The sequence below is a fragment of the Polypterus senegalus genome, chromosome 9, assembly GCF_016835505.1.
Source record: "Polypterus senegalus isolate Bchr_013 chromosome 9, ASM1683550v1, whole genome shotgun sequence".
Classification (NCBI taxonomy): domain Eukaryota; kingdom Metazoa; phylum Chordata; class Cladistia; order Polypteriformes; family Polypteridae; genus Polypterus; species Polypterus senegalus.
The window spans coordinates 79216303-79244142 of NC_053162.1; the positions used below are offsets into that span (position 1 = coordinate 79216303).

Sequence of the window (27840 nt, forward strand, 5' to 3'; positions counted from 1 at the left end):
GGCTCTATTTGCAATAACACAGAAATAAGTTGTAACCTTCAGGGGGCATCATTGAGCACCCAAACCCCAAACACAACCACACCAAAACAAAGAAGTGTTTTTTTAAATTCAGAATTCCTTTTCCAAAGTTCCTACCATCATTTCCATTCCTCAGTACCTTCTCCAGGTTGGTTTTGCCATCTGCCTCCCAACTCTGACTCAACTCTTCTTTTATCATAGACCTGGGAGTATTTCAAGAGCACAGCCTCCAAAACCAGGAAAGTGTATTCCCCACAGCACCCTCATGGAGCACCCAGGGACCCTGGCTGGGCCGAATTTCAAAACTACAAGTCCCAGGCAACCAGGCTGGGGCCAAACCACAGGAGCACTGCCTCCCTTTCATGAATTGGGCTGAATTGTTCAGAATCCCCCACTCCATCCATTATTCTTTTATCCTGACTGGGACAGGAATAGATAACCACCTCAGCCGGGATGTGCCTCCTCTCAAGTTGTCCTTCCATTAAGGCTTTCCGGCTCGGTAAGGATTCCCCTTCTATCCCAGTCAGGATGCCAGTCCATCCACCAAGGCACAAAGAAACATTGATACCCACTGCTCAAAAAAAAAAAAGAACTACTGAGGAGGTTCACTTTATGTATCTAATTTAATTTACTTTGACTTCAAATAATTATGTTTTTCTAGTTTCATTGAATTTGATTTATTTCAATTAATTTATATTGAAACAAAGCAATCACATTATTTTCTTTCAACAGAAGCATAATTTGTCTCAGGGACTGTTGCCATTACTCACACATTTTATGATAATCTTATTCGAAATTATTACTTTTCAAATCCTCAAAACATCATATTCCCACTTTCCCTATACACAATTAAATTGTGTTTCTTTAACTTAAAATATTCAAGTTTAATGTACATGACTTCCCCATATTTGCATAAAGAGTGATTTTTGCATAAAGAACCGCCCTTTTTTATTGACCACACATTCCAAGGGATCCTCCCACCTTTGTGCAGTTGGTAAAAAAGACATTTCGTACGTTGAGTTTTGGGTTTTGTGGGGTTGTGGAAACTGATTTATTGAGACTTTTTTTGGATACATGTCACCCACCCTACATCAGAAAACATCTTTTTCTTTGTTTCCAAAACAACAGTTACATTAATGTTAAGATTACTTGACAAATGGAATTTACCAAAATACAACTTGATTTCTTTATATGGCAATAAGTGAATAACTACACATGTACTAAATTGAACTGTATTGATATAATCTGAATATTTATTAAACAAGATGTAACGCATTAGTACACTTTCTATATTTAAGTAAAAACAAAATTCTATGATGTATCTTTTATATAAGTCCATTTAGTTTGTACTACTAAAATACATATATTGGAGTTACTAAATCCAGTAAAGTAATAAAACATTGTTAGGGTTGTGTTAGTTAGTTAGTTTTTTGAAAATAATTTATTTGACCTAATTTTACTACATTATGCTAACTGAGTGTAAATCATTTAAGTAGACGATAATATATATTTTTATTTACAATTTATATATTTCAGTATTTTTGGGAAATTGCTGACATAACACATTTAATTAATCCAGCAAAATATTTTTGGGTGTACTCTGCCATTCTGACATCAGGCAATAGACAAAATAAAAAATGTGGTGGCTTTGGGAAAACTTTTTCATTTTACATGGAGCTGATATACACAGCATTGTCTCAGAATTAATTAAAGGCAAAAATGCAATCAAACTTACAAAAAACAAAGGCAGGGACCCTGTAAGAGAAATATGGTCCAACATTGGGGCTTTGTAAAAAGTAAGCACAAATAAGGTTTAATTAAAGCTGTATTTGAGTAAGTATGGACAAAAGCTCAACCAACAGGAGGATGAGAGCAGACAGGCAGACAGACAGAGAAAGTGTTTTAGTGTTAGCTTAAGTCTGAGTAGTGAGCAGTGCACCCCAAATGGGTAGACAGGGATTTAAGACTTATAGAGGCTGGTCAGAGCAGAAGAACATTTTTTTGGGTTATTTTGTTTACTCCGTGTTTTTCAATAAATGTGTGGACATTTCACCTGCTTGGTGTTATTCAGAGTAAGGAGGGTTTCTGCAAGAGTGTCTTGTATTGTTTATATTTTGTAGTAGCCAGCAGACATGAGCATGTGGTCAGCTATTGACAGTGGTTACTACAGGTGACAGCACTTACAGACGGAGTAGAGCCAGCTACCTGATTGACCGTGAACTCTCTGACAGCATCTTGTTGTTCCACAGCTTTCCAAGGACTTGGCAACCCGCAGCATAGGTGCTTTAAATGGGAGCTTAGCAGTTACCTTGTGCTCAGGTATTTCTAGCAGCAGAAGGTAAGAGTGAAAAGCAGACTGTATGAGGAAGACTTCCAAGAGATTAAAAGAAATTACAAACACAAGAAAGGTCCTCTGTTCAGCAGGTGTTTGGTAAATTATAAGGTTACATCGTAAAATAAAAATGTTGAATATAAATTGAGGGACGTTAGGCTTAGACTATATAAAATCACCAGTGAGATACTGTGTGTAGTTCTGTTCACCATGCTACATAAAAGACATAGCAGCACTTCAGGCTGTACAGAGGAGAACAACCCAGTGCATCCCAGGACTTAAGGACATGTCTTGTTCTGACAGATTCAGAGAAAAATCAATCTGTTTAGTCTCGAACAGAGGAGACTGCATGGAGACCTAATACAGGTCTTCAAAATCCACAGAGGGATTGATAAAAGTAGATCCAACAGAACTCTTTCAGCTTAAGGGTAGACCAAAAACATTATATCCCATTTTGCTCTGTTTTTATTCAGATGGAAAGTAAAAGAGGACCCTGAACCCCCCACTCTTCAAATTCATGAAGCTCCGCAGGGGACCCTTCAATTTACTATGAATGTAGTATACTCGCTGGATTAATGAGTCGTGTCCCATCTGATCCATCTACTTAAGGGTGAATCACGTAATTGAGGACACCGATGGAAATGAAAGGGACGTGAATTTAAGATTGACACAAAGAAGCACTTCTTTACAAAAAGAGTTGTAGGAGTCTGGAATAATCTACCAAGATATGTAGTTGAAGCAGAAACCCTGATGACCTTAAGGAAGCGATTCCATGAGATATTGGGACAGCTACTGTATTAGTTAAACCAACAAGCTTGTTGGACTGAATGGTCTCCTCTCATTTGTCAGATTTCTTATGTATGTTTTTAAGGAGGTGTAGAAAAGCCTGCAATCACCATGAGTGCATGAAGTGAGGGGATAACACCAGATGAGTCACAATTTGTCCAAAAGTGAGTATTTGCTGTTTTGAAGGTGTTCTCTGCCTTAAAAGTGAGTAAGTTACATAGGGTTTAGGGGCTTTTTCTGTTACAAAGTTAAAGAATAAGCACCCATTTGTTTAATGGCTCATATTATGCATTCTATGTGATGTCTGTGTGTCACTGTTTTTCTTTTTGTCCCTGTCTCGAAGTGCTAACCTTGTCATCATTCTCATCTAAGAACCACCAACAACACAACACCTTTACATTGCCTTAGGGTTCATGGACCATCAACAATGTGAACTGTGATTTCACAGATCACACTTTGCATCAGCAAAAGACAGGCTGGCACGCACAGCTTTAGTAGGTCAGTATGCTCTCAAAGACTCCTCATGTCTGCTTAGTTTTATCCATATCCATCAAATACAAAAATTAGAAAATGTGCCTTCTAACTGAATATTGTCCCAAATAGCACAACTTTAACTTCAACTTGATTATCATGTTCAGTATTTTAATTAGCCGTACGTACTTGGGCTGACATGTTCATGTATTGACTCTGATTGTTGAGCCTCTCGTCCAATTCCAGCTCCCCATTCCCACTTGCCAGTTTCTTGGTGAAGACAATTCCTCAGTTTTCATCAAATGCTCATTTGAGCCTACCACCTCTAATGTTTAAGTAGTCCTACCACATCCTCAGTAATCAACTATGGAGCTGCCTCTGTGTTTCCAATATTTTTCAAAATGTTATTTTTGTTTTTTTTATTCATTTAAGCCTGGCCATTTGTTTTGTTTTGCAAAGTCTTAGTTCTGTTAGATCGTCTTCTTGCAGCCCATCTGGACGTCACTGGCAGACATGACTGCCCTTTAAAGGTGTAAAAGATAAACCTTTGATCATCCTTCTAGCCAACTTTATATGGTTGGTTCAAGCTAATATAGTATAGTATCTTTATGGCTCAAATGTGAGTTTTAAAAGAGTTTCAAGAATAAGATTCCGATGTCAAAAGCATTTTTCAAAGATTCTTCACTTTTAACCAGATTGATATATCAGTTTAGATTGGGAATGGAGTCTTTCTGAAAGAGCCAGTCTTTTTCTGCAAGTACAATGTCTGGTTGAAAGGCCTGGTGTTCCATCACAAAGGAATAGCGCAATACCACCTCACTCTTTTATATCAGACACCACAGAGTACTAAAAATATCTTTTCTCAGCTTTGTTCATATACTGAATCAATTCTGAAAAACAAATTTCAACTTGCTATGAAAATCGTCCATAATTGAACCATTTCAGGGCATTGTCATGACTTCATTTATTTTCACTTGAGGTACTGCAACTCTGTTTTGGGTAATAGTACATTAAAAATATTAAACATTGTGGAATGTGAAGCAAACCTTTGAAAGCTTTTAGGAAAGACAACCATTCACCCCTAAATCCAGTTAATCCAGTTCACGGTCATGGAGTCCAGAGGCTATGCCACCAGTACTGGGCACAATGCAGGATCTCCTTGGACTGGACAAGAGTCTGTCACAAGACCAACTCTCAGACATGCCTACATGGGGCTAAGTTAGGATCACCAATAAACTTAACAAGCACATCCTTAAGATGTGGGAGGACAGGTAAATTGTAGTGTATCTAAAATAGTACCGTAATGTCACAGTATTTAGACAATGCTACTAAGTACAGTTCTAGAGTGAGATCATCTCAAAGCCTTACAGTAAATGAAGCGAACAATTGGCCAGAAGTGTAATACGTTCAACTAATATAAAGCTAGTAATGTTGTGCTTTCATTTCTATTATTACTAAGTTTTTTTGTTCTTTAATTGGGTAAACGTTCATTCACTAAAAACAAAAATCAAATCTAACTAATTATCTTAAATTCCACAAATTCCTGTCCTTGATAAGAGTGCATCAGATAGTTTCATAAAGTCCTAATCCATTACTACAGGAGTTGCTCTAAGCATACAAATATGTTAAAGAAATTTGGTGTTAGAAAGACTGGATTCAGTGTTCCCAGATAGTAAAACTGTTATTCTGTCATGGATGCCTTTTACACCTGCAGTAAAACTTACACTAGGAATGGTTTCAATTGAGAGAGTAAGCAACAGGATTGATAGAGAATAACAAAATAGTGCATTCTGATCTGGCAGACACTGTGCAGACTATTCGGTGGACTACACGTTAATAGATAAAGCTAGGAAGTTAGTTTTATTTACAAAGTAAGTTCATGTTTGTCTTTTTACATGTGTACGCAGTACAATGAGATTCTTACTTACTTTTCAAACAGCAGATAATGAATGCATTTTACACTAAATTAAAAAACACACACTTGCTGTATACATATACAGTAATATAGTATATATAGACTGGATTCAGAAAGTATTCAGACTCCTTCAATTATGCACACTTTATTGTTTTGTAGATTTCATTTTAAATGGATACATTTACAATTTTTGCCCATCAGTCTACACTCAATAGCCCATAATGACAAAGTGAAAACATTTTTTCAGAAGGGTTTTTAAATTTCTAAAAATTTTAAACTGAAATCTCTCATTTCTATAAATATTCAGACCCTTCATTCAGTACTTTGTAGAAGCCCCTTTGGCAGCAATTACAGTTTCAAATCGTCTTGGGTAAGTTTCTACAAGCTTTGCTCAACTGGATATTTGGCCATTTTATCCACTTCTTCCTGGCAGATCCTCTCAAGCTCCGTTAGTTTGGATGAGAAATATCTGTAATCTGACATCTTCAGGTCTCTTCACAGATGTGCTATGGGATTTAAGTCTGGGCTTTGGCTGGGCTACTCAAAGCCAGTCAGATACTTGTCCCAAAGCCACTCTAAAGTTATCAAATTGGTACGCTTCGTCTTCATTGTTGTACTAAAAGTTGAACTGTCATCCAAGTCTGAGGTCACATGCAGTCTGGAGCAGGTTTTCTATATTTGGCAGTATTTATCCTTCCCTCAATTCTGTCTTTTGTCCTTACTACTGTGAAGCACACACATAGCAGGATGCTGAACCTTAGGGATGGTATTAGGCAGTTGATGAACAGTTTCTGGCCTTTGCTAAACATAGCGTGTGGAGTTATGCCTAAATAGTCCATTTTTCTCTTATCAGACCAGATATACTTTTTCCTCCTGGTCTCAGAATCCTTTAAACTGTCATATGCCTTCCATTTAGATATTATGCCATAAATGCCTCACTGATGGAATGCTGCTGAGATGGTTGTTCTTATGACAGGTTCTTCCATCTCAGCAGGGAACTTCTGAAGCTATGTTAGAGTGACTGGTGAACTCCCTGATTAAGGCCCTTCTTGCCTGGAAGGTCAACTTTAGAAAGAGTCCTAATGATTCCATACAACTTCCACTCCCACTATGCTCCTAAGAATGCTCAAAACATTACAAATTGCTTTATACCCTTGCTCTGATTGTCTCACCACAATATGATCACGGAGGTTAACAGAGAGTTTCTTGGTCTTCATGGCATGGTTTTTGCACTGACTTGCAGTGTGAATTGTGGGATCTTATATACATAGGTGTGTGCCTTATGAAACAATGTCAAGTTCATTCACTTTGCCACAGATGGACTCCAATTTAAAGTTCTAGATACATTTCTAGGATAATCAAAGCATCCATGAGATGCACCCGACCATAATTTGGAGTACTACAGTAAAGGTTCTGAATGTTTATACAGGTTGGGGCATAAAGATCTCCCACATTTCAAGGGAGAAGTGTATGAGCTGTAGTGGGGGAAGAGAGGTGGCGTAGGTGTCATTCGGTAGGTTAGACTCTACCATTTTCAGTACCCATCATGAGTTGGACCAGTGAACATTGGGGCTTTTTTGTTCAAACATATTATGAAAACAACCGTTCTGTGATAGTGACACAGAGATCGTTCTGTACACGCTTCGCGCTCAGTCGAAATGCATCTGTACCAGATTGGAAAAACGATTTTGCTATGGATTACTAACCTTCAGGCAGCGTGAAAAGTAATGCACGTGCCTGCCGCCACTCCCAAACTCTACACAGAATTACGCCTCTTTGAATATGCAAATCAATAGAAATAGCCCTTAAGTCCAGCATTCTGTGAAAAGACAATGGCAAAAGCATGGGGGGAAATAGAAGAATTTCAGAGAATACCAAGTGGAGGCAAGGAAAAATGTACTATTTGTTGGATTAAACAGTGGTATATACAACAAAAGGAAGCTGACTAAGTGACAGAGTGGCAGAGAAACTTGAAAGCTCAAGTTCACAAAATAAAATTTCCACTTTAATCACGTAGTTTATTTTGTCATTAAAGTAGAACATCATAAACTTCATCTTAAAATCGTTTTATTTACTATTTTTTCAAATACCATCGTAACTAATGTAGCATGTTAAATGCTTTGTATTGTAAGTGTTCTTCTATATGTGTGAATCACTATGTGCTTCTTAAACGGGCTTTCTCTTCCTCCAACAGGACATAGAATCCATTACATTCATGATATTATAGCTCTCTTAATAATTGCAATGTATACTTGATATCACTTTCATGATGATAGGAATTAAAGCATGTATCAAACATGGGAACATGGTGGCGCAGTGATAGTGATGAGCTGGTGCCCTATCCAGATATTGTTCCTGCTTCCCACAAGATGCTTGCTGCGCCGTGCACAACCTTTGATGAAATAATTTATTGCAGCAGTACTGTCTCTTTCAGACATACTAACCTCCTATGTCTGCTCTTCCTTTTCTTTCTCTAAGTAACCAATCTCTACACAATCAGCTCTGTAATAGACGTTAAGCCATCTCTAAGCTTAGAACTCCGATTCTTCAAAACTTTTAAGGAACATTGAAACATCTTCATAGTACATGTTTAATTATTCCATCCATCTAGCCATCCAGTGTTGTGCCAGCCCCAGACAGGAACAATCCCTGAACAGGGCACCTGTTCGTCGCTCACCCTAAGACTGTGTCTTCACATGTTTAATTATTAACAATATAGATCATTTAAATAATGTTAACATTTTATCTGTATAAGGTAATACACATATTTTGCTGCATTTCATCTTAAAAATGATATTGTCATCATATGTAAATACACGCTTTATAAAGTGGCTCAGGTTGTGCAATATTATAACTGTATCGCAAGTTTACAGTTGAGGTGATTGTACTCATAAGTACAAACAGTTTTACAAGGAGAACTTGAAGGACTGATTGAGGCGTTTATAATTCTACGGATGAAAGTGTTTCTGAACCACGAGGTCCGTACAGGAAAGGCTCTGAAGCGTTTGCCATATGAGAGCAGTTGAAACAGACAACATGGCTGAGGCAGGGTGTGCTTGATGTTGTATACCGATAATTCTCTTTCCGATCAGCTGCTGTAGAGCTGTGATTCTACACTCAGATACAGCGATATACATACTCTGAGTGGTGCATCGAGAGGAACAATGCTAAAGCAGCTATGGTATTTGGAATAGTTTGGCCATTCCGTGGACTATTATATTGTTACAGGTTGATTACAATCAGATGCCTTAAACTAATAAATAATATGAGGTTAATTTCAGTGTATTTGATAAAGCCGCATCAGGGATGTGGATCTAAAAAAGAAAAGGAAAACCGCACTGGAACAAAAGCACTGCTTTGACGCTGGGTGCCACCAGTTTGCAAAACCGAGCAGAGATCTTGCGTACAACAAGGATTTAGCTGGCGTGAAAATATGCGTGGCTTTACGCCAAGTTTAGTTTTTATACATCACGATGCTAGCATGGAAATGGGTGTACGCAACACCGTTTATACATGAGGCCACTGGAGAGTAATGGGGAACTTCCACGAATGTCTTCAGCAAAGTATTGCCAACATCGGCTGCCATTTGTCTGATGTAATTTTGAAAACCCATTAAAACAAAATTGTTTTTTATGTACTTCCAGAAATATATACAATTTTTTTTAGATAGCTTTGCTCATTTTTTATACCCCTTCAAAATGTGGGAGATCTTTATGCCCCACCCTTAATAAATTTGCAATTTCAATTAGATTATGGTGTTAATGGGAAGCTTTTAGGTAACCTTCTGACCTAAGTGTAAAAACTGTGCCAGGATCTAGTGGTGTGAACTTAATGTTTGCCATTGTAAAGCAGGATATAATATACTGTACAGCATACTTATATCTATATTGTGATGGAAAGGACCACCTTTTGCCTCCATGATATCCAGAATCCTTTATGACTAGGGTACAGAATCCATTCTTTATGAGTTTCGGTTTATGCTGACTTGATGGTATCATGTAGTTCTTGCATGTGTTTCTGTCACACATCCGAGCTGCTAACCTCTCAGTCCACCTATCTCCTTATTAGATTGAGCCCATGGGACTGTGCAGGCCATTGTAAAGGTGAAGTCACTATCATGTTTATGAGACCAGCATTAGACATTATATGCTGTGTTACATGATGCATTATACTATTGGAAGTATCCATTTGAAAAGGGTACATTGTAGCCATACAGGTGGGCACGTAGTCAGGAACAATGCTTAAGCAGCCCAATGGAGTCAAGAAAACAATCCCCAGAGCTTAACACTACTTATCACAAGCCTGTACAGTTGATACAAGGCAGGATGGATCCATGGATGCACATTGCAGCCGACATGAGATTAATTCAAACCAGGAAGTATTTTTTTAGTTTTCAATTGATCTCATGATTAATGCAGCCTTATTTTCCTGTTCTTAGCTGACAGATATATGGTTAGATGTATTCATCAATAAAATCAATTTTGTCTCATTTGACAATGACATGTAGCAGTGGATGAATTTAAATTTTTTAACCTTAAACTTGGAAACATAACCCGTTTTGGTATTTGGATATTTAGCAAATAGCCAGAAAATATTGACAGATTTTATCTTTGACCTTTAGTCTGGTATTTTGAATCTATGTCTCATCTTTAGCCACGATTAACTATTAGTCATCACGCTGTATGCTGCCTAAAATCTTTCTTCTTCTTAGAAATACAGTTTATCAAAATTAACTTTGTTTTTTAACTGTACCAGACATGCTTTAGAAAAGGAAGATCACCCGTTACACTGAAACAGAACTGACTGCTGTCCTGCTTTTCAACGAGGCAGTTCAAATCTTGAGAACAGTCCACTGCATTTCATTGAGATTTGTGCAGCAAGAATCAGAACTAAAACTAAAAAGTTTGAGCAAATTACTTTAAGTTCAGTGAGTAGGTTACACTTACAAAACACATGCAAATTATCTTCTTATTTGTGTTTCACATTTTAATTTTTTTTTAAATCAATGTTAACGTTTGAATAAATGCTTCAAAAACTTTCAAAACATTTGCTTAAATATATAAATGATGATAATTTGGCACACACTGGCCTTTGCTTTCGATTGACTATAGACCCGATTTCAAAATCCTCCTTCTAACATGCAGTATAAAGTTTCAAAAGGCTTCATCCCATTTCACAGAATTCATTTATTTCGGTCTTTGAGTGCATAGTCTGCAATCACAAGCTGTTGGCCATTTAGCAATCACAGTCTGAGGTAAAAAAATGCTGGAGGAAACTAAACCTCTAATTACAGAGCTCTAAAAAGTGTTGAATGGTCTACCTGACAATCCAAAAGATGCCTGATCTCTCTCAGCATTTATGGTAAATCAAGGCTAAAGACGCCATTACTTTAACATAACATTCTCTGGCAAAACCTGCCAAGATTGTACCGAAGTATGTTAGTCGATTTTATTTGTGAAAATTATTGTAACTGCTTATCACTGAAACCCCATTGTCATTCATTTCTTGGTGTTGCTGTTACACTACTTACCCTTGGAATGCGACCTCAAAGTGGTTTTTGTTTTTAATTTTTTAGATAGATAGTACTTTATCCCAAGGAAAAATGTAGCATTCACAGTAGTTCAATAAATACAGAAATAATCCAACAAACAACAAAACTGCAGCCTCGTTCAAATACACATAAAAATCACAACAGAGAAAAAAAACAAACTTCTGAACTTGCAAATGGTAAGAGAGAGCAGTCATAGTGAAGCATTGGCATTTTGCTGTTGGTTTGAAGGAGTTCAAGTAGCGTTTCTCAACACACTTTATTATTAGTATTCAGTGTTAGTGTGTCATACAGTTTGTTTACATGCTCACACAAAACCAGAAGATGGTGAAGAACCTGGTTAAGGCAGAAATCTGGTTTCTTCAAATCCTGTTTATATGCGTAAGTACACTTTTAGAGTGCTTCTTTTGTTAAGCACTCCAGTATCATTAAACAGCGCAAAAAAGGGTTAAATGTCATCATCAACTGCCATGAATCTGAAAAAAAACAAGAAGCCAGTGATAATATTCTTGTTCTTTATAAATACGTTTAATCCTTCATGTGCTCTGAAATAAATAACATCCATCCCCTTTTTCTACCCTCGACCTAGTCATCGATGATTCATGGTATAAGCAATGGGAGCTGCCTCACCCAATCATGCTGTTTCCATATATTTATAGAAAACTTGGTGTGTAAGCCCATGCTGTAAAAAGCCTGGGGTCCTAGAAACTATTGAAATTGTCAAAAAAAAAATTGAAATTTAGAGATGTCAGGTAATTGAAAGGAACTACTCTGGGCATCTCTCACCTAGGAAGTTTCGTTTTGCCGATGTGCTCACATCGCTTGTGCATTAGTGGTGGGAGGAAAAGTAAAAGGGATACCATTTTGTTGATGTGTTTGCCTTGCTTCTGTATTAGCAGTTAAGCGCGTTTCTGTTTCCTCAGAGGTGGAGCCCTTATCTCGACTCCACCTCTCACGTCCGGGCCAGACAGACAGACACACACACCTCTACACGTAGACGTTTATATATAAGATAGCTAGATTAAAATTAAGCTGCCAATGTGTTTCTGTTGCCGGATTGCATGCAGCACACTCTTTTCTTCTTTGCAGTGTGTTTGAGCCCTAAAAAGGAGTGGAGTGTTGCTGAGATAATAATAATATGAATATTTTTATTTCAGTAAAACAAGTATTGCATTAGGTTATTCATTACTTTAAAAAGTAATCAGACAAATTAATCCACGTTCAATTTTTACTGTTCCCAACATTGTACTGCTGAACTTAGCACTGTATGTTCACCTCATGAACATAATTGTAATGATTTCTGGAAAACTAAGACAGATTATTTTAACCAGGAGAAGGAATAAAGTGATCGCCCAAGCATTTACCACAGGAAATTTATCTTATGGACACTTCTACCTGTGGCTGCTGAAAGTGTGTGTGAAGCAATAAGAGTGCAATGGGCGTGCGCAGATTACAAAATCCTTACCAGTAATCCAGTTAAAGGTTTATGCAGTGTCACACACATGCTCATGGGAGGCAGCTAAAAGGCTCGAAGGAAGGTAATTCCACGCCAGGACAGGGGGTGGTGAAGGGCACTGATCCTTTCTCTCATTCCACTCCAGACCTGTTACGGGAAATTATGCCTGGCCTCCATGATGTCACTTCCTGTCATGAGCCTGATGACTTCACTTCCGGTTCAGAGGATACCACTTCCAGAGATGAGCCTGATGACATCACTTCTGGTTCCACTCATAATTACCTCACTTCACCAGTCAGTTCTGTTTTGTTCACGAAATCAATCATTTTGCAGCCAGGATCAATTATACGGGAGGCTGCCCCAAAGTTATGTCTAATCTTTTGACAGTAGGAATAACTCAGTTACATAACCAGGATATCTATGTTTGTTAACCCTACTTTCTCAGAGATCAATAACATGGTTTCTCTAATCAAAATAAGGGTTTACAAGGCATTGTAGAAACATGGTTTCGTGAATAATCAGCATCTATAAAAGCACTTATAGAGGGGATGTGCAGCATTGTTCATAATGGCTATAGGTTTTGTATTCATTCCCTCCTTCACTACTACCTCCAGAGTTTGAGGGTGTGCTCCATAACTGAGCCTTTCTTTTTAATCAGCTTGTTGACTAGTTGGGCATCTCTTGAAATGGCGTTTCTGTCCCAGCATACCACAACTTAAAAAATCATACTGGCCTTCACATAGCTATAGATCAAGCAAAGGTTAGATATACTTTGGGTCAACATTCAGGCTTGAAACACCTTTGGACTATTCATTTTTGTTAAATCTTAGAATTCATGTTTAATCTTAGAATAATACACAGAATCAAGTGCAGAATATATTTCATAAATTAGAAAATGGTATAACATTTGTGTATTTGAGGACATTGTTAATTGTTTTGCAAGTTAAGGTATTTAAATTTTTTTTATTTACTTCATCAAAGAGGCAGATATTACATTTTGCTAATTAATATTTTGTAATTATAATAAAAACATCATTGAGAATAAAATGTAAATACATATATTAGCAGATTATATAAAATAAATGTCTGATACTAGTGTTTTGTAATATTCAATTCAAGTAAAAAATTGGCAGTTTTTGTAAAAAATGGTAAATGGCCTGTATTTGATATAGCGCCTAACTAGAGTTCAAGAACCCCCCTAGGCGCTTTACAACACAACAGTCATTCACACACACATTCATACACTGGTGATGATAAGCTACTATGTAGCCACAGCTGCCCTGGGGCACACTGACAGAAGTGAGGCTGCCGAACACTGGCGCCACCAATCTTTCCGACCACCACCAGCAGGCAAGGTAGGTTAAGTGTCTTGCCCAAGGACACAACAGCTGCATTCTCATTCCGGGAGCCAGGATCGAACCTGCGACCCTCCGATTGCTGGACCACCCGCTCTACCGACTGAGCTACTGCTGCCCTATAACAATAACAATTGTAGTATTGTTAGTTGAGGATGGTTTATGCCTAATTGTAGATCATATTTTTATAAACGTTAGATTGTTTGAATGAGTGCCCCTTAGGTGAGTAAAACTATGTTGAGGTCTCAAGCTACAATTGTTGGCTGTAGATGACCATGTTGGCTAGCCGGTCATTGTGATGTTTTACCACTAAATGATAGCACACTATATATAGTATGGTAAGACAGAGGATTTGTAGTAGCAGAGAAGAGCACTGTCACCGAATGATTACCAAGCAAAGTGCAGCTGACCTCTTCATTTTGAATTAAATAGAAGAACAATCATGATTATTAGGTGCATAATATGTGCCAAAGATAGCTTATTCTTAAACCTGCTCGGGTCAATATTTTGTCTTAAAATACCTCAGTACTATTCGTTTTGTTAATCCCTATTAGTTAATTGCACAACTTGAAAAACACTTTTGCTGAATTGTATGAAACTCTTGAAAAAGAAGTACTACCATGTAAGGGCTTTTCTTCTACATACATTTTGGAGGACCCGTGATTCTGCTCTGATTGAACCGGGCTTGGAAAATGGTTATGGTAGGGTATAATACATTTTGGAGTATTTTTATGTTTTAATAACAACTTGCAGTTGTACATGGACAAGACTCAATATTTAGAATCTTGTAATGGAATTATATGAAATTCAGCATGCTCTGAGCCTGCCATAGATTTTGCTTTCTGTTTCGTTTTTTTTAGAGTCAATGATTCACCAGTGAGCTCAATTAAAGGCAGCATAGAAGTCACTAACTCTGCTCTTTAATTAACTTCATAATGAATGGTAGAGGTCAAATGGGTCTGCCCTATGGGTATTCTAAATCCATGCTAAAAGTCAAAGAAAAGGATTCAAGAAGCCATAAGCCCTCAGTGTTCACAGACAGACCAAAAGTAATTAGTAAGAAAAAATTCAATCCTTTGAGTCAAAGATATTTTTTGAAAACATTAGCCAATATCTCTTAAACCCATTTAATCCAGGTGAGGTTATAGAGATATATGTTTTTCATTTTGCATTCGATCAAAACATAATGTTTATAATCGATCAATTCTAAGTGTGTTTCAGACTGTTTTGCCTTAAAGAAAGCGGGTGAATGACCATCCATAGATCTGCTAAACCAGCTAAATCCAATTTCTGGACTGTTGAAAGCAATGCATGAACATAAACTATGTTACTCCTATTTCATTTTACAATGCAATTCTTACTCAAATTAGGCAAATCCACTACTAGTAAAAAAATAAATTGATAATACAGCAGAGTTTAAAGAGAACACACATTTAATTTCAATGAAATTTGTAATTAAAGCTTACTTTGCAGCTGCAACTGCATTGTACTAACATGCCATGCAGCTTATTGTAATTAAGCCATTTTAACAAGTAAGTTAGCTTTCCATTTTATTTTAAACAATTTGAAATAATGATAATGTAAAATTTGATAATGTAATAATACACTTTTAATTAAAATAATTATTTAAAAAATAAAAATGTAATAATATGGGTCTGTTCTGGTAACTGGAAGGTTCAAATCCCATTGCTGCCAGATGGGATCCTACTTCGCTGGGCCCCTGAGCAAAGCCCTTAACCTGAAAATTTCTGTAGGGGCAATTTACAACTGCTGACCCTGTGCTCTGGCCCCCAAAGGTCATGCAAAAAGACAATTTCCTCTCTGGTTTTGTAATGTCAGTGCATATGGTTCAGTTGCTGTCAGGGTTGAGTCTCCTCCAATTATATATTTTCATCCATTTTCTCACAGGAGAATGTAGGAACCAAAACTGTAATGGATGTCAGTATCCCTACTCCTTCAGAAGGAAATAAGAGTACCAATAGAGCAATACGTGCATGAGGAAAATAGTCAAAATTCACATAGACAGCAGATCGGCCAGTAATCCTACGTGGGTCCTTAAAATTGGGAGGTGGCAGCACTAAGCATTGTGACACTGTGCCTTCCCTCATTCTTTACTGAAGCAACATTTGTTCATTTCTAATTTCTTCTGTCCAAGCCTAAATGTGTATTTTAAATTATCAGACTACTTCATACAAAAATTACTCCATTCTATGAAATGATTAGAGGAGTAATGGTAGTGTTCTTCTGAATTGCTGCTTTTCTGGACTTATCCTTTAACCTAATATTCTGTGGGTGATCATACTGCTAGCCTAGCTCTAACAGATTGAGGGGAGATAGTTGAAGTGGTCTCTCAGTTTGCCTGGGAGAGTTGAGTATTCTGGTTTGGAATGTTTGGACAGTATACAGTACACATGGGAATATTTAATTTTAAAAAGCAATCAATAGGAAAGTGAGATGAATGTCGGAATGACCAGTACTTGATAAAACTAGTTGGAAATGAAGGTCAAAATAATTAAGATGAAAAATAATTAGCTCAGTTTGCCATATTCAGCTCCGTAGGTATCAATAATTCAATATATTAAACCTAGGATTTTCAGTTTAATGTTACTATTCATCCCAGCCCTAATATAGCTTCTACGCTTTGAATGTGAGGTTCTTATTAAAAAGATGAGCAGCCTTTTTGAAGGTCTGCTTGCATTCCTCCCTATAATGAAAGAGCTGCTCAGATTATGCTCTTGATCAAAGGTGCTCATTTGCACATACCAGAGTGCAAATAGGTTCGTTTCAGAAATCACCTGTAATCTCATGGTGCAATAGCCTGAATAATAATAGCAAATTTTATAAGATCCATGCAAGGCCAGTAGGGTAAAATGAATTCAAATTTATTATTACCATTTATTGATAAAGTTTCAAATACTTTCTGTAAGCCAGGCTATTACCTTCTGGAATAGTACAGCAAATTCTTTAGAGATATTGAAGTAGGAGATTTGCAAATCTAATTCACTGAGCCTGTCAATCACTGCTGGACCGGATAGATTGCATTAATGTAATAAGGCCACCTCCATCCACTATAAAATATTGCTATCATCTCTTCTCAGCAATAACTATATTTTAAATATTTCGGCACCTAGTGTTTGGTGTCTTTATTACTTTGTTAACTTTTCCATACATGAGATATAAGCTATAACCTGAAGCTAATTGTTTAAAAAACAATAAGAAAACAAAATCCAATTTGTGGGTTTCCTCCAAGTATTCTGATTTCCTCCCACAACCCAAACACATGCAATTTAGGTGAAATGCCATTACTAAATTGGCCCTAGATTGTGCTTATATATATATATGAGCGGGTTCACTCTGCGTGGGCCTGGCACTCTGTCCAGGGATTATTCCTGCCTTGCAATGAATGACTGGTAGGATGGGCTCCCTCCTGCCCTGTGACAGTGCTCAGGATAAGCGGGTTTTGAAAATGAATGTATGGACAATTCAGTATAAATCTTTTCAAAGAGATTATTTCATACATGTGCGCCTAGATTATCACCTTCCTGGCTCTGGTGAGGTAAGCAGTACTACTCTGTAATGAGAGGAGGAACTCATGCTAAATGTCACTCCACCCACAGCTCCAAGAAGCTGGCCTGTGATGGCAACCTACCCTGGCCACAGCGCCCAGAGTTGGTCTTGCCCCTTCTAGACAGGGCTAAATTAAACCAGCCGGTCCTGGAGGACACCACCTGACTTTGGAGCCAGTACCCTTTTGAAGAAAACTCAAAAAAGTTCCCAGTGCCTCCTTATCCTGGGGAATCTTTATTTGTTGGGCTATTAAAGCCATCTTTTTTGATAGACCACTGGGCATGGTTTTTGTTTATTTTGCTTATTAAACGAGAACATCCAGCTGGAGCTCCAACATTCGAAGCGGCTCTGCTGTTCTGTTCTCTGGTCATGTTATATTTGTTTGCTAAATGAATATCAGATGTACAAATACAGAAAATAAGCAGACTCTTTGGAAAAAAATAATTGAGAAATGTCAAACTAATGACCCAACAATATGTATAATTGATAGCAAGAAGATAGCTGGCAGTATATCAGAGAGATTGTTGAACAAGATATGTTCAGAAACTGGTAATGCAAGAAACAGGCAAAAATACTATTGGGTGGCGAATATAATGGTCAATAAGACTTGTCAAAAACAATTTTAAAGAGATTAGAGAAGAATTGTTGCACCATCATGTTTTTTGGAAACAAATAAGGAAAGAGGTCATAACCTCAGGAGACACAAATAGAAAGGTAGAAACAGGGGCAGAGACTTAATAACCCTTTTAAGCACTAAAACAAATTAAGCTCAAGGGACTCTTAGGTGATTGACAAATAATTGCTGTCACTAAGTGGCATCTAGGAGGGAGACAACGATGATAGACATTACCTATCCAAAAACTCAGAAGTGAAGAAAAAGCTGTGAAAACATCCAAAACAGTTTAAACTAAAAAGTTAACGCATCAAGCACATTTGACATCTCTCTGTGTTATTTTTTGTTACGTTTTATTGAGCATAAAGATCACACTACAGTAAATCAAAAATCAATCAAACATATAATCAATAGAAGATTCCAAAAATTTTAAGATATATTAAATTATGATTACCACTTAAAACCAGAGTTCTATCCAGTTCATTCTAAAGCTCCTCTTTGATATTAAAACTTTAAAAGAAATTCATCCCAGACACAGGGGCCTGGCAGGCTTGTTTTACAAAAACATTAATAAATTCTCACTAGATGGTTGATGTGTAGTCTTTTTTGTTCTGTATCTGTTCAAAGTTATATGTGATTTTTGTTTTATTGTTGTTTTTGTTAATGTTCAGTTATTTTCATGTGCATATGTTATTTATGTTGATTTCATATGTGATTTTGTACTGTCCCTTTAAATATTGTTATATTCCTTGGTCTTTTTGTGTGGAGCCATAAGAGGAGGGGCCACCCTGAAGTAAGCACTTTTGTGTCCTCTCCAGGCAATGTAAATTGGCTGAGGAGACTCAGGAGTTGGGATCATTTGTTTGATGGAATTTAAGTAAGCATTGTGATGAATTTTCTGGATTTTTGACTATTTCTCATTTTATTTTTAAGTATTCTGATTTTTAGATATCATGTTTAGATGTTTGCTGTGGATTGCCATTCAGGCATCTTCTTTTTGCCTCTTTTGCTTATTTTTGTTAATACATATTTCTGAAGATACTTTAATTGCCCTTTTACTAGAAGCTAAAGGTTTATGGTTATCTTGTGGTGGTTTAGTATATTTTAGTGATATATATATTTCTTTTGCAAACAACCCCTTTTGGAGCCTGCTCTAGAAAAAGCCAGCAGATAGCTTTAGTGGCCTAGCTGGGTTAAGGTGAGGCTCTACTGCACAGAACAATCAAGGTCCAGGCTTGTTTGAATAGCAGCTTTTGGAGGCCTCATACATATTTTTGTCACAAAGACTCCTATGCGTAATACATTTGTTGTGATTTTAGCCAGTGTTTCTGCCCTTGCTTAAGTTTATTTTTTTGTTTATGTAGTCTTTCTGCTGTTATTAAGTTATTAATTGTGATTTTGATTTTGCTTTGCATTTTTGTTTTTGTAATTTTATATTTTACTTTATTATTACATCTCTTTGTAGATTTATTTGTGTTCTGCTCTACTACATTTATGTGAAACCCAAGGAGACAGGGCCACCTAACAAGGCAGCCTGTCCCAACAGATATCTAAAGAGAAGCTAAAATTCTTTCTTCAGCTTCTGCATTGTTTTGTTTTGATTCCTGCATTTCCCTTTCACTTTTGATTTTGTTCATGAATCTTCTGGATTTGGACTGCATTTTCATTTAAATGACTGATTCTGAGTTTTTTGGACTAGTGGATTTTTTTTCTGTTAGCTTATAATTAGTTAATTTTAATTAATGGCAAAAGAAATTTTTACACTTTTTTGATTTTTAGATTACTTTTGGAATCATTTTTAATTCTTTTCAATAAACTTAACTTTTAAAAGAACATTGATTTACTTGGGGATTGCTGGTTTTTAATGGTTTTCCTCTTTTTTTTTTAATATATTTTAATGTTTGATTTCTAAAGGCTTGGAAAGCCTAATGTTTGAATAGGGGTTAGGCTGTCTATAGTGAGGCCTATTCCTGTGCCCCAGACATGAATCATGGTTATTCTGACTTGTTGTGTAGATTTTTGAGTATCCCTCCCTTTTTCATTGCTTCATTGTGGCAGGATGTCACAACAAATTTTAATTGAATTGTGGGGGATGTTTTCAGATACCTTCAAATGAACAAGATATGACAATGAGTGAGCAATAAGTTAAATGGACCTGTGGCATTTCTAGTTTCTAAAGAATGTATAGTATCTTGGATTTTGACAAGCCCTTGTGATTTCTTCAGCCCTTCCCATAAGTAGGGCAACAAAATTAGGGAATTTGTTGTATTGCATTCCAATGTGTATAAAAACTTCTAATATTTTAAAAATATGTTATTATTTCTTTATGTTCACTCAGAACCTCAGACCCCAACCACAACCATACCAAAACAGTCCATGGTTGAAATTAGATCTTATTTTTTATGAAATAACCAGAGGTGGGTAGAGTAGCCAAAAATTGTACTCAAGTAAGCGTAGCGTTACTTCAAAATTATATTACTCAAGTAGAAGTAAAAAGTAGTCCACCAAAAACTTACTCAAGTAAGAGTAAAAAATTACTTGGTGAAAAGACTACTCAAATACTGAGTAACTGTTTGAACATAATAAATGATTTATTTTTTAGAAATGTTGTAATAAGACAGACAATAATATAAAATAATTAGCAAATTCTGCTATTTCTAAATAATAAAATAAAAAAATTTGTAAAAATAAATCTTTACAAAATAAAGATGCACAAATAACACAAAGTTCCAAATCTCAGTTTTTCACAACAAAGCTTTTGAAATTGATACCTACAGTAGGTAACATGTATGTCTGAACAGTGCACACTACTTACAGTGACGAGATCTCCTGTACACTGACAGTATAATACTGCATATGCACTTTGTGGTGTAGTGGGTCCGCGGCTTAAAAAAAAAAAAGGCCAGTTTCAAATCCACAAAACTGTGTCACTCTCCGCGGGGAGTTAATGAGGTAGTTGGAGCGAGTCGCCCCTGCATGTGCCAGTCCGATCATTCTCAATTTGGTTTATTGGCTTCCTGCGGCGTGTGATTAAGGCCCACGGAGTCGGGAGTGTCTATATACGGGTCAGCACAAAAGAGAAGAAGGAATAAAAGAAAAGGAGATAAGACATGTGGTTAAAAGACATGAAAGGCAGGCTTGGGAATGATGATCTGGTTCTTGCAGTGAAGCTATGACCATTTAGCAGTGAAAAGGAGCCCCGCATGACTAAAAAGCCTCTCACAGGCTGCAAGACGCAGGAAGTTTGTGTGTGGTCATGTGACTGCATAGCTACGTCTGATTGGTGAAATTATCATGCAGTAGATCCACTGGCGGCGGCACGGTGGCGCAGTGGTAGCGCTGCTGCCTCGCAGTTAGGAGACCTGGGTTCGCTTCCCGGGTCCTCCCTGCGTGGAGTTTGCATGTTCTCCCCGTGTCTGCGTGGGTTTCCTCCGGGCGCTCCGGTTTCCTCCCGCAATCCAAAGACATGCCGGTTAGGTGGATTGGCGATTCTAAATTGGCCCTAGTGTGTGCTTGGTGTGTAGGTGTGTTTGTGTGTGTCCTGCGGTGGGTTGGCACCCTGCCCAGGATTGGTTCCTGCCTTGTGCCCTGTGTTGGCTGGGATTGGCTCCAGCAGACCCCTGTGACCCTGTATTCGGATTCAGCGGGTTAGAAAATGGATGGATGGATGGATAGATCCACTGGCAACTTCTCTCTTGCAAAAATATAGTTTAATGTATAAATGGAAAAAAGTAACGAGTCAAGTGTTGCCCAGTGTAGTGGAGTAAGAGTAGTGTTTCTTCTTCACAAATGTACTCAAGTAAAAGTAAAAAGTATGGTGTATTAAAACTACCGTTAGAAGTACAATTTTTTTAAAAAGTTACTCAAGTAAATGTAACTCGTTACTACCCACCTCTGGAAATAACTAATGCATGCTTCTTTTCCACAATCCAACATACACAATTCCGTCCTTCTCTTCTAGTTCACTTGAGCATTATCTGACTCGATTTCCAGCTGGGACTCATTTTGGGGAGGTTGAGCGGCTCTTTTTCAGTTTTATCCTAGGAGTACTTTCAATGCAACAAGATTGCCACCTACAACCACTTCCAGGTCAGGCAGAACCTTTCTATGTCAGGGGAGTGTCCTCCTAGCAGCTTGCAGATATCCCAACAAGGTTGCCTATCAGGACTACGGCTGCAATGTTGCCTTGTGTACCAATGGGAACTCTTCCAGAAGGATGCTGTTACCCATTGTATTGGGAGAACATATGGAGCAGCAGTCCGTGTCCCTCTGTCCTACCACTACAACAAGGAGCAAAATTCATCCTTAACGGGACACCAACCCATCCTCGTGTTCTTTAATTGTTCAATTTGTATAGTTTTCCCATCACATACTTGCAATAAACAACTCCTCAGACTCCTTCCTTTTCTTAGTAGTTACATAGGGGATTGCTTTTTGAATCAGAGTCCTCATGCCCTGCATGTCATTTTTTAGCTAGGATGTGCTTGCTGGCTTAAGTTACGTCATATCACAGCCAGGGCTCCTCCCAAATTCATGTTTTGTGTTTCTTTTACTCATTTTTCATTCTTTAATATATATTGATTATGTGCATCATTGTTATTTTTGGTTTTCCCTATATATAAGCTGCCTTTTTATGTTTTTTGCCCCAAACCCCACCAGTTCATTGTGAATGCGCTCTGGAGTTGGTGAGTTATTTTGTGTTGTGTTGTGGTTGTGCCTTTGTATTGTTTGAAAATGTGATCCTCTGTTTGTTTTTTTTTGTTTTTTTTCAAAAACTGAGTTTGGATTCTGTTTTGTGACTTTGGATTGCCTCTTTTGCAGGCAATTCCATTTTTCCTTTGTGCTCCATGGAGCTTCATTGTGATTGGAATATTGTTTCTAAAAATTAAATATTTTATTTTATAAAGATTCAGTGTTTGTATGTATTACTAGCTGGGGTTTGACAGGGATATCCCCCACTAGAGGGCAAAGTGCTATTGGAAGTGATTGGGACTTGTGTGCTTTGGGAGTCCTAGTCCATAACATGCTTATTTTCTTTTTCTGTGTTGTCTATGTGTATTTTAAAGTATTATTTTTTTCATGTGTTTATTATGTCTATGTATTTTTGTGACCACTATTTTTTAAGCATTACTTTTTCTCATCTGTTCCTTGTTTTTTGTGGGTGGAACCTCAAGAGCCACAGCTGAAGGTCCACCATCAGCCTTTATATTGTGAGACGAAGAAGTGAATCCTTCAGTGGTTTATTATGGTTGTTATTTGGGAAGTACATAATGTTGCCATTTTCTGGCTTTAAAATTTTTGCTTGTGTCTTGGTTTAAGATATATTTGTTTTTAGTGGTTTGCCTTATTTTGGGTTTTGTTATTTTTTGAACGATTTCAAATAAACCCTATTTTATCCATCCATCCATTTTCTAACCCGCTAAACCGAACACAGATTCATGGGGGTCTGCTGGAGCCAATCCCAGCCAACACAGGGCACAAGGCAGGAACCAATCGTGGGCAGGGTGCCAACCCATCGCAGGACACACACAAACACCGAGCACACACTAGGGCCAATTTAGAATTGCCAATCCACCTAACCTGCATATCTTTGGACTGTGGGAGGAAACCAGAGCGCCCGGAGGAAACCCACGCAGACACGGGGAGAACATGCAAACTCCACGCAGGGAGGACCCGGAAAGCAAACCCAGGTCTCCTTACTGTGTGGCAGCAGCACTACCACCGTGCCGCCCACCCAATTTTATTTTATAAAGAATTTTTGTAGAATGGTTTCTCAAGTCAAAGGTTTTATGATTATCCTTTCTCTTGAGAGGCATTTTCTGTGAGGGTCACTAAGTAGTGATCCAACCTACATGCACAGACCACCCTGACTAGAGAAGTATCAGTTGTACCCCAAGGTCCTTTCATACTGTATTTTGCAAAGCTACATTTATGTTTTGTGTAATACTTCATAATACTGTATGTCATTATTGCATAAGTCATTTTGCAATATAAGATAAGGATATTGAATGGTGTGTCTCAAAGCAATAAGTTGCATTTGTTAAAGTTAATCATTAAACTAATCATACTTTTTCTGGCGAATACTGAATAATATCCAGAAACATGCACATTAAGGGTACATGTACAGTACTGTCAATTTCCTATTCAACTAAACTGATAAATTTATATTCACTTTCTTTCTCTTTTTGTTGCATTAAAAATTAAAGATGCAATAATAAAAAGTAAGAAGAAATTAATATTTTAGATAATAAATGGATGGCCCCCTCAGGCCACAGGCTTCTTTTCTTTAAGTAGGGAGCAAATTTTAGTTGAGTATACCTTGATGCTGTATATTAGAGCTTTTTTTTCTTTGTATTTTTCTCTTTCTTGCCTTGCAAATACTATTGGCATGTGACTAATTTTGAATTAATGTTCCAATTATTTCATACAATATTTGTAATTATTATATAACATGCTGCCCTCCTAAGAAGTGGAATAAGAGTAAATTGAATTGAACAAACAAAAGGTTTTTAGCATTTTCTCACCATTTAGCCCAAAGCCTTCTGTTTACCTTTCACCTTCTCTTCTCAAAGAACAGCATGGCTCCCAAGAGTGTTTACAGTCTTTAAATGTGCCGATAAATATTTCATAACCAGTTCACCTCTCGGCCAATTCAGGTATTGTTTGTTTTCAAGCAATCTCACAATGCTGGCAGGGATATTTGGTCTCCATACTCTTTGACAGAATCAATACCATCGAAAGGATTATGCTTAAATGAACAGGCCAGTGTTAATTTGGTTTTCATTTTGCATTTAAAAATCTTCTTTTAGGAAATACACATACAATTTACGACTTACAACAGATAAGGACATATTTGAACAAACAACTAAACTATTTAACAATAATTAATATTCAAGTAGTTACAATAAAGCAGTCTTCCTGCAAAAGAAACAATGAAGGCTGTTGTAGGAGACAACATAAATGTGCTGTACAGTGCAGTGCAGTACAAAGCTTTAGCTCTTGAAATGAGCAAAATAACCCTCAGGTAACATATTCAAATTCACTTCAATTTTTAAAGAGTTAGGGGGTACAACTGGTGTTAATGTGCTGGATGTATATGTTTATGGTTAAGTGAAGCTTTACTAATGAGTTAGAGCATGGATGTGCACAAAGTGGTGGCTACAGTGGCTCAAGCCCCTGCCCCTCTCCCTTCACTGACCCAAGAGCCATCTTCTCCTATTGGGAAATAATCAGTCATTAGAGAGCACAAGTGTGCGGCTCATTTTTCTTGTAAAAGAGAGGTTGGGAGCATGCACTGATTACAGCATGTTGTCGCACCCACCACACGATAAACCACCCAGATTGGGAACCAAGTGCAGCGGGTGACACCGCAGCAGCACAATGCAACAGTGTGAGGTTTTTTATGGTGGGCCTGCCACCAACCCTCAAGTTTTCCCTGTAAGTTGGAGGACCTGCTTGCAGGGCTGGATGGAGGTTAACGTCATACCCAGGATGGAGCAATTGGAGGTTAAGGGCCTTGCTCAAGGGCCCAATGGAGTGGCATAATTTCTGACGTTTATGGGATTGAATTGCCGGTGCAGATCCTTAGCCTCAGAGTCACCACTCCACCCTTTTGTTGTAAGAAACCAAAAAAATGTAGAGGTTAGAAATATGCCCTATTAAAGCTAGGTAAGGTACTGTTTACTGTTTCGTATGGATATAATAATAATAATAATACATTATATTTATACAAAGATGCCTTTCTAAGCACTCAAGGACACCGAACAGACAATAAATAAAAAGCACATTATAAACAGAACTTAAAGCACCAGAAAATATAAAAAGTTAAAACCAAACAAAGCCATTGTAATCATTGAGAAAAGGCCATTTTGAACAGATGGGTATTAAGTTTACATTTGAAAGTTGAAAATGATTCAGTATTTCTAAGGTCAGTAAGTAATGGCTTGGGAGCAGAGCGGCTGAATGCTCTGCTCCCAATGGTGGTTAGACGGGCTAGAGGGACGGTCAGATGGATGGAGGAAGAGGTTACGGGAGGGAATGGCAACATGAAGAAGGTCAGACAGATGTGGAGGGGCGAGGTTATAAATAGCCTTAAATGTTAACAGAAGAATTTTAAAATGAATGGCCTATAAAAATGGCTTATGATAAATATTAATATCAGTTTCACAAGAAATGTATTAGCATCATGTGCTAGTCATGTTTGTACCATGTTATGCCATGAATGATAGCTGTGATGTGTGAACAGAAGCCATACGTATTTACTTTGCTTATAATGGGAGTTTTTCTAGGCAAGATGAAGAAGGGGCCTGAGTTGCCTCGAAAGCTTGCATATTGTAATCTTTTTAGTTAGCCAATAAAAGGTGTCTTGGTTTGCTTGGCTTTTCTCTACATTCATAATGACTAACACAGCACAACACCCTAGTACTATTTACAATAAATAATAATTTTACATCACTTTTTACTTTTTGTATGCTTTTCCTTGTTAAATACCTGACCTGGAATGACTATGTGTAGGAATAGGTTTTAAGTATGCCCCTGTGATCTGTGAGGTTTATTTCAAACACATTATTTGATATCACAAACCACACAAATAAATAAGCTGACAGAGAGAACCAGACAGGGAGATGAGATGACAACTGGAAGATGGCACAGGCAGGCTGGCTTCCCTATTTGCTCCATTGCCAAGAGTCCCTGTCTGCTATTTAAAGCTTTCTCTGTAAACAAATTCCACGGGCAGAGATGTTGGCTAATTGAAGTAGGCCTGAACCATTACTTCCAGGCACAGGCCATGAGTGGCCTGAGAAGACCACAGCTCAGAAGGCAGTTGTCAATATCTAGCAAGGTTCATAAAAACTGGAGTATATAAAAAGAGGAGATACCACAGAGAAGCAAGAATCCTCTTAATGCTGTATGGACGTATAATCGTCAGCATTCCCCACTGAAGAAAAGGATGATGACTGCATTGTCCCAAAGGCTTTTCTCCATCCTGGATATGTATGTATAAATACTATTTTTTGGGAATGGAAGTAATCTTTTAAAGCAAGTTAAATACATATATCACCATTTGCATCATATGTATCTCGTCTGATTTCTGCAATGGTTACAAAAGGGATGTGTATGGCTTGAGTCTGTTCTGTATCAATAAAAAAAAACCCTTTTGGAGAAACCATGCTGTAATATCCCCAACTGCTTATTGCAGCTTGTGGTGGGAAACTCCCAGATACTCCCAAAATAGTCAATCCCTCCAGTGTGTATTGGTGTACCTTTAAACCTTCTACAAGTGGGCTGTGCCTGGTACGTCCCCCATAAAAGAGGCATAGGGAGCATCCTAACTAAAGGTCGAACAATCTCATGTGGCTCTTCTTGAATGGGAGGGCATAGAGAAGTTTTACTCTAGGGTCCACCAGATCGTGACCTCTTTGCATAGAGCAGTGACTTAATAGGCATCAATGTTTCTTTGCTTTTTCCTGCCTACATGTCTCAATGGCCTCTGTGGATTGAGAGCTAGTTAGATGAATAGATAAGTAGATCATTTCACAGACCATATTTACTATGCATGAGAAAATGTGATGGATTTAATGTGCTGCATGATTTATGTATGCAATAAAGAAGTCTGATTGACCCTAGCACTTTTTATTTATATGGTAGCTACTGTATCATGGCCGTGGAGAGAAATAACCTTTTAAAGACTAAGTAATTACAAAGAAATCTGCTGCATGAATAACAGAGTACTACACTTAATCTAATGCAATTACAAGAAGCAATATTGTTTCAGTGGA

At 37.5% G+C, this 27840-nt stretch overlaps 1 protein-coding gene and 1 long non-coding RNA gene across 2 annotated transcripts in view; one reads left to right on the plus strand and one right to left on the minus strand.

The window, feature by feature from the left end:
• Window positions 1-27840, minus strand: part of cpne7 (copine VII) — a 263075-nt gene that overhangs the window by 97651 nt on the left and 137584 nt on the right. The gene's annotated exons all lie outside the window — the stretch shown is intronic.
• Window positions 26895-27840, plus strand: part of LOC120535459 — a 43107-nt gene continuing 42161 nt past the window's right edge. The window contains exon 1 of the long non-coding RNA XR_005634901.1: window positions 26895-27055. This is a non-coding gene — a long non-coding RNA (uncharacterized LOC120535459). The remainder of the gene's footprint in view (window positions 27056-27840) is intronic.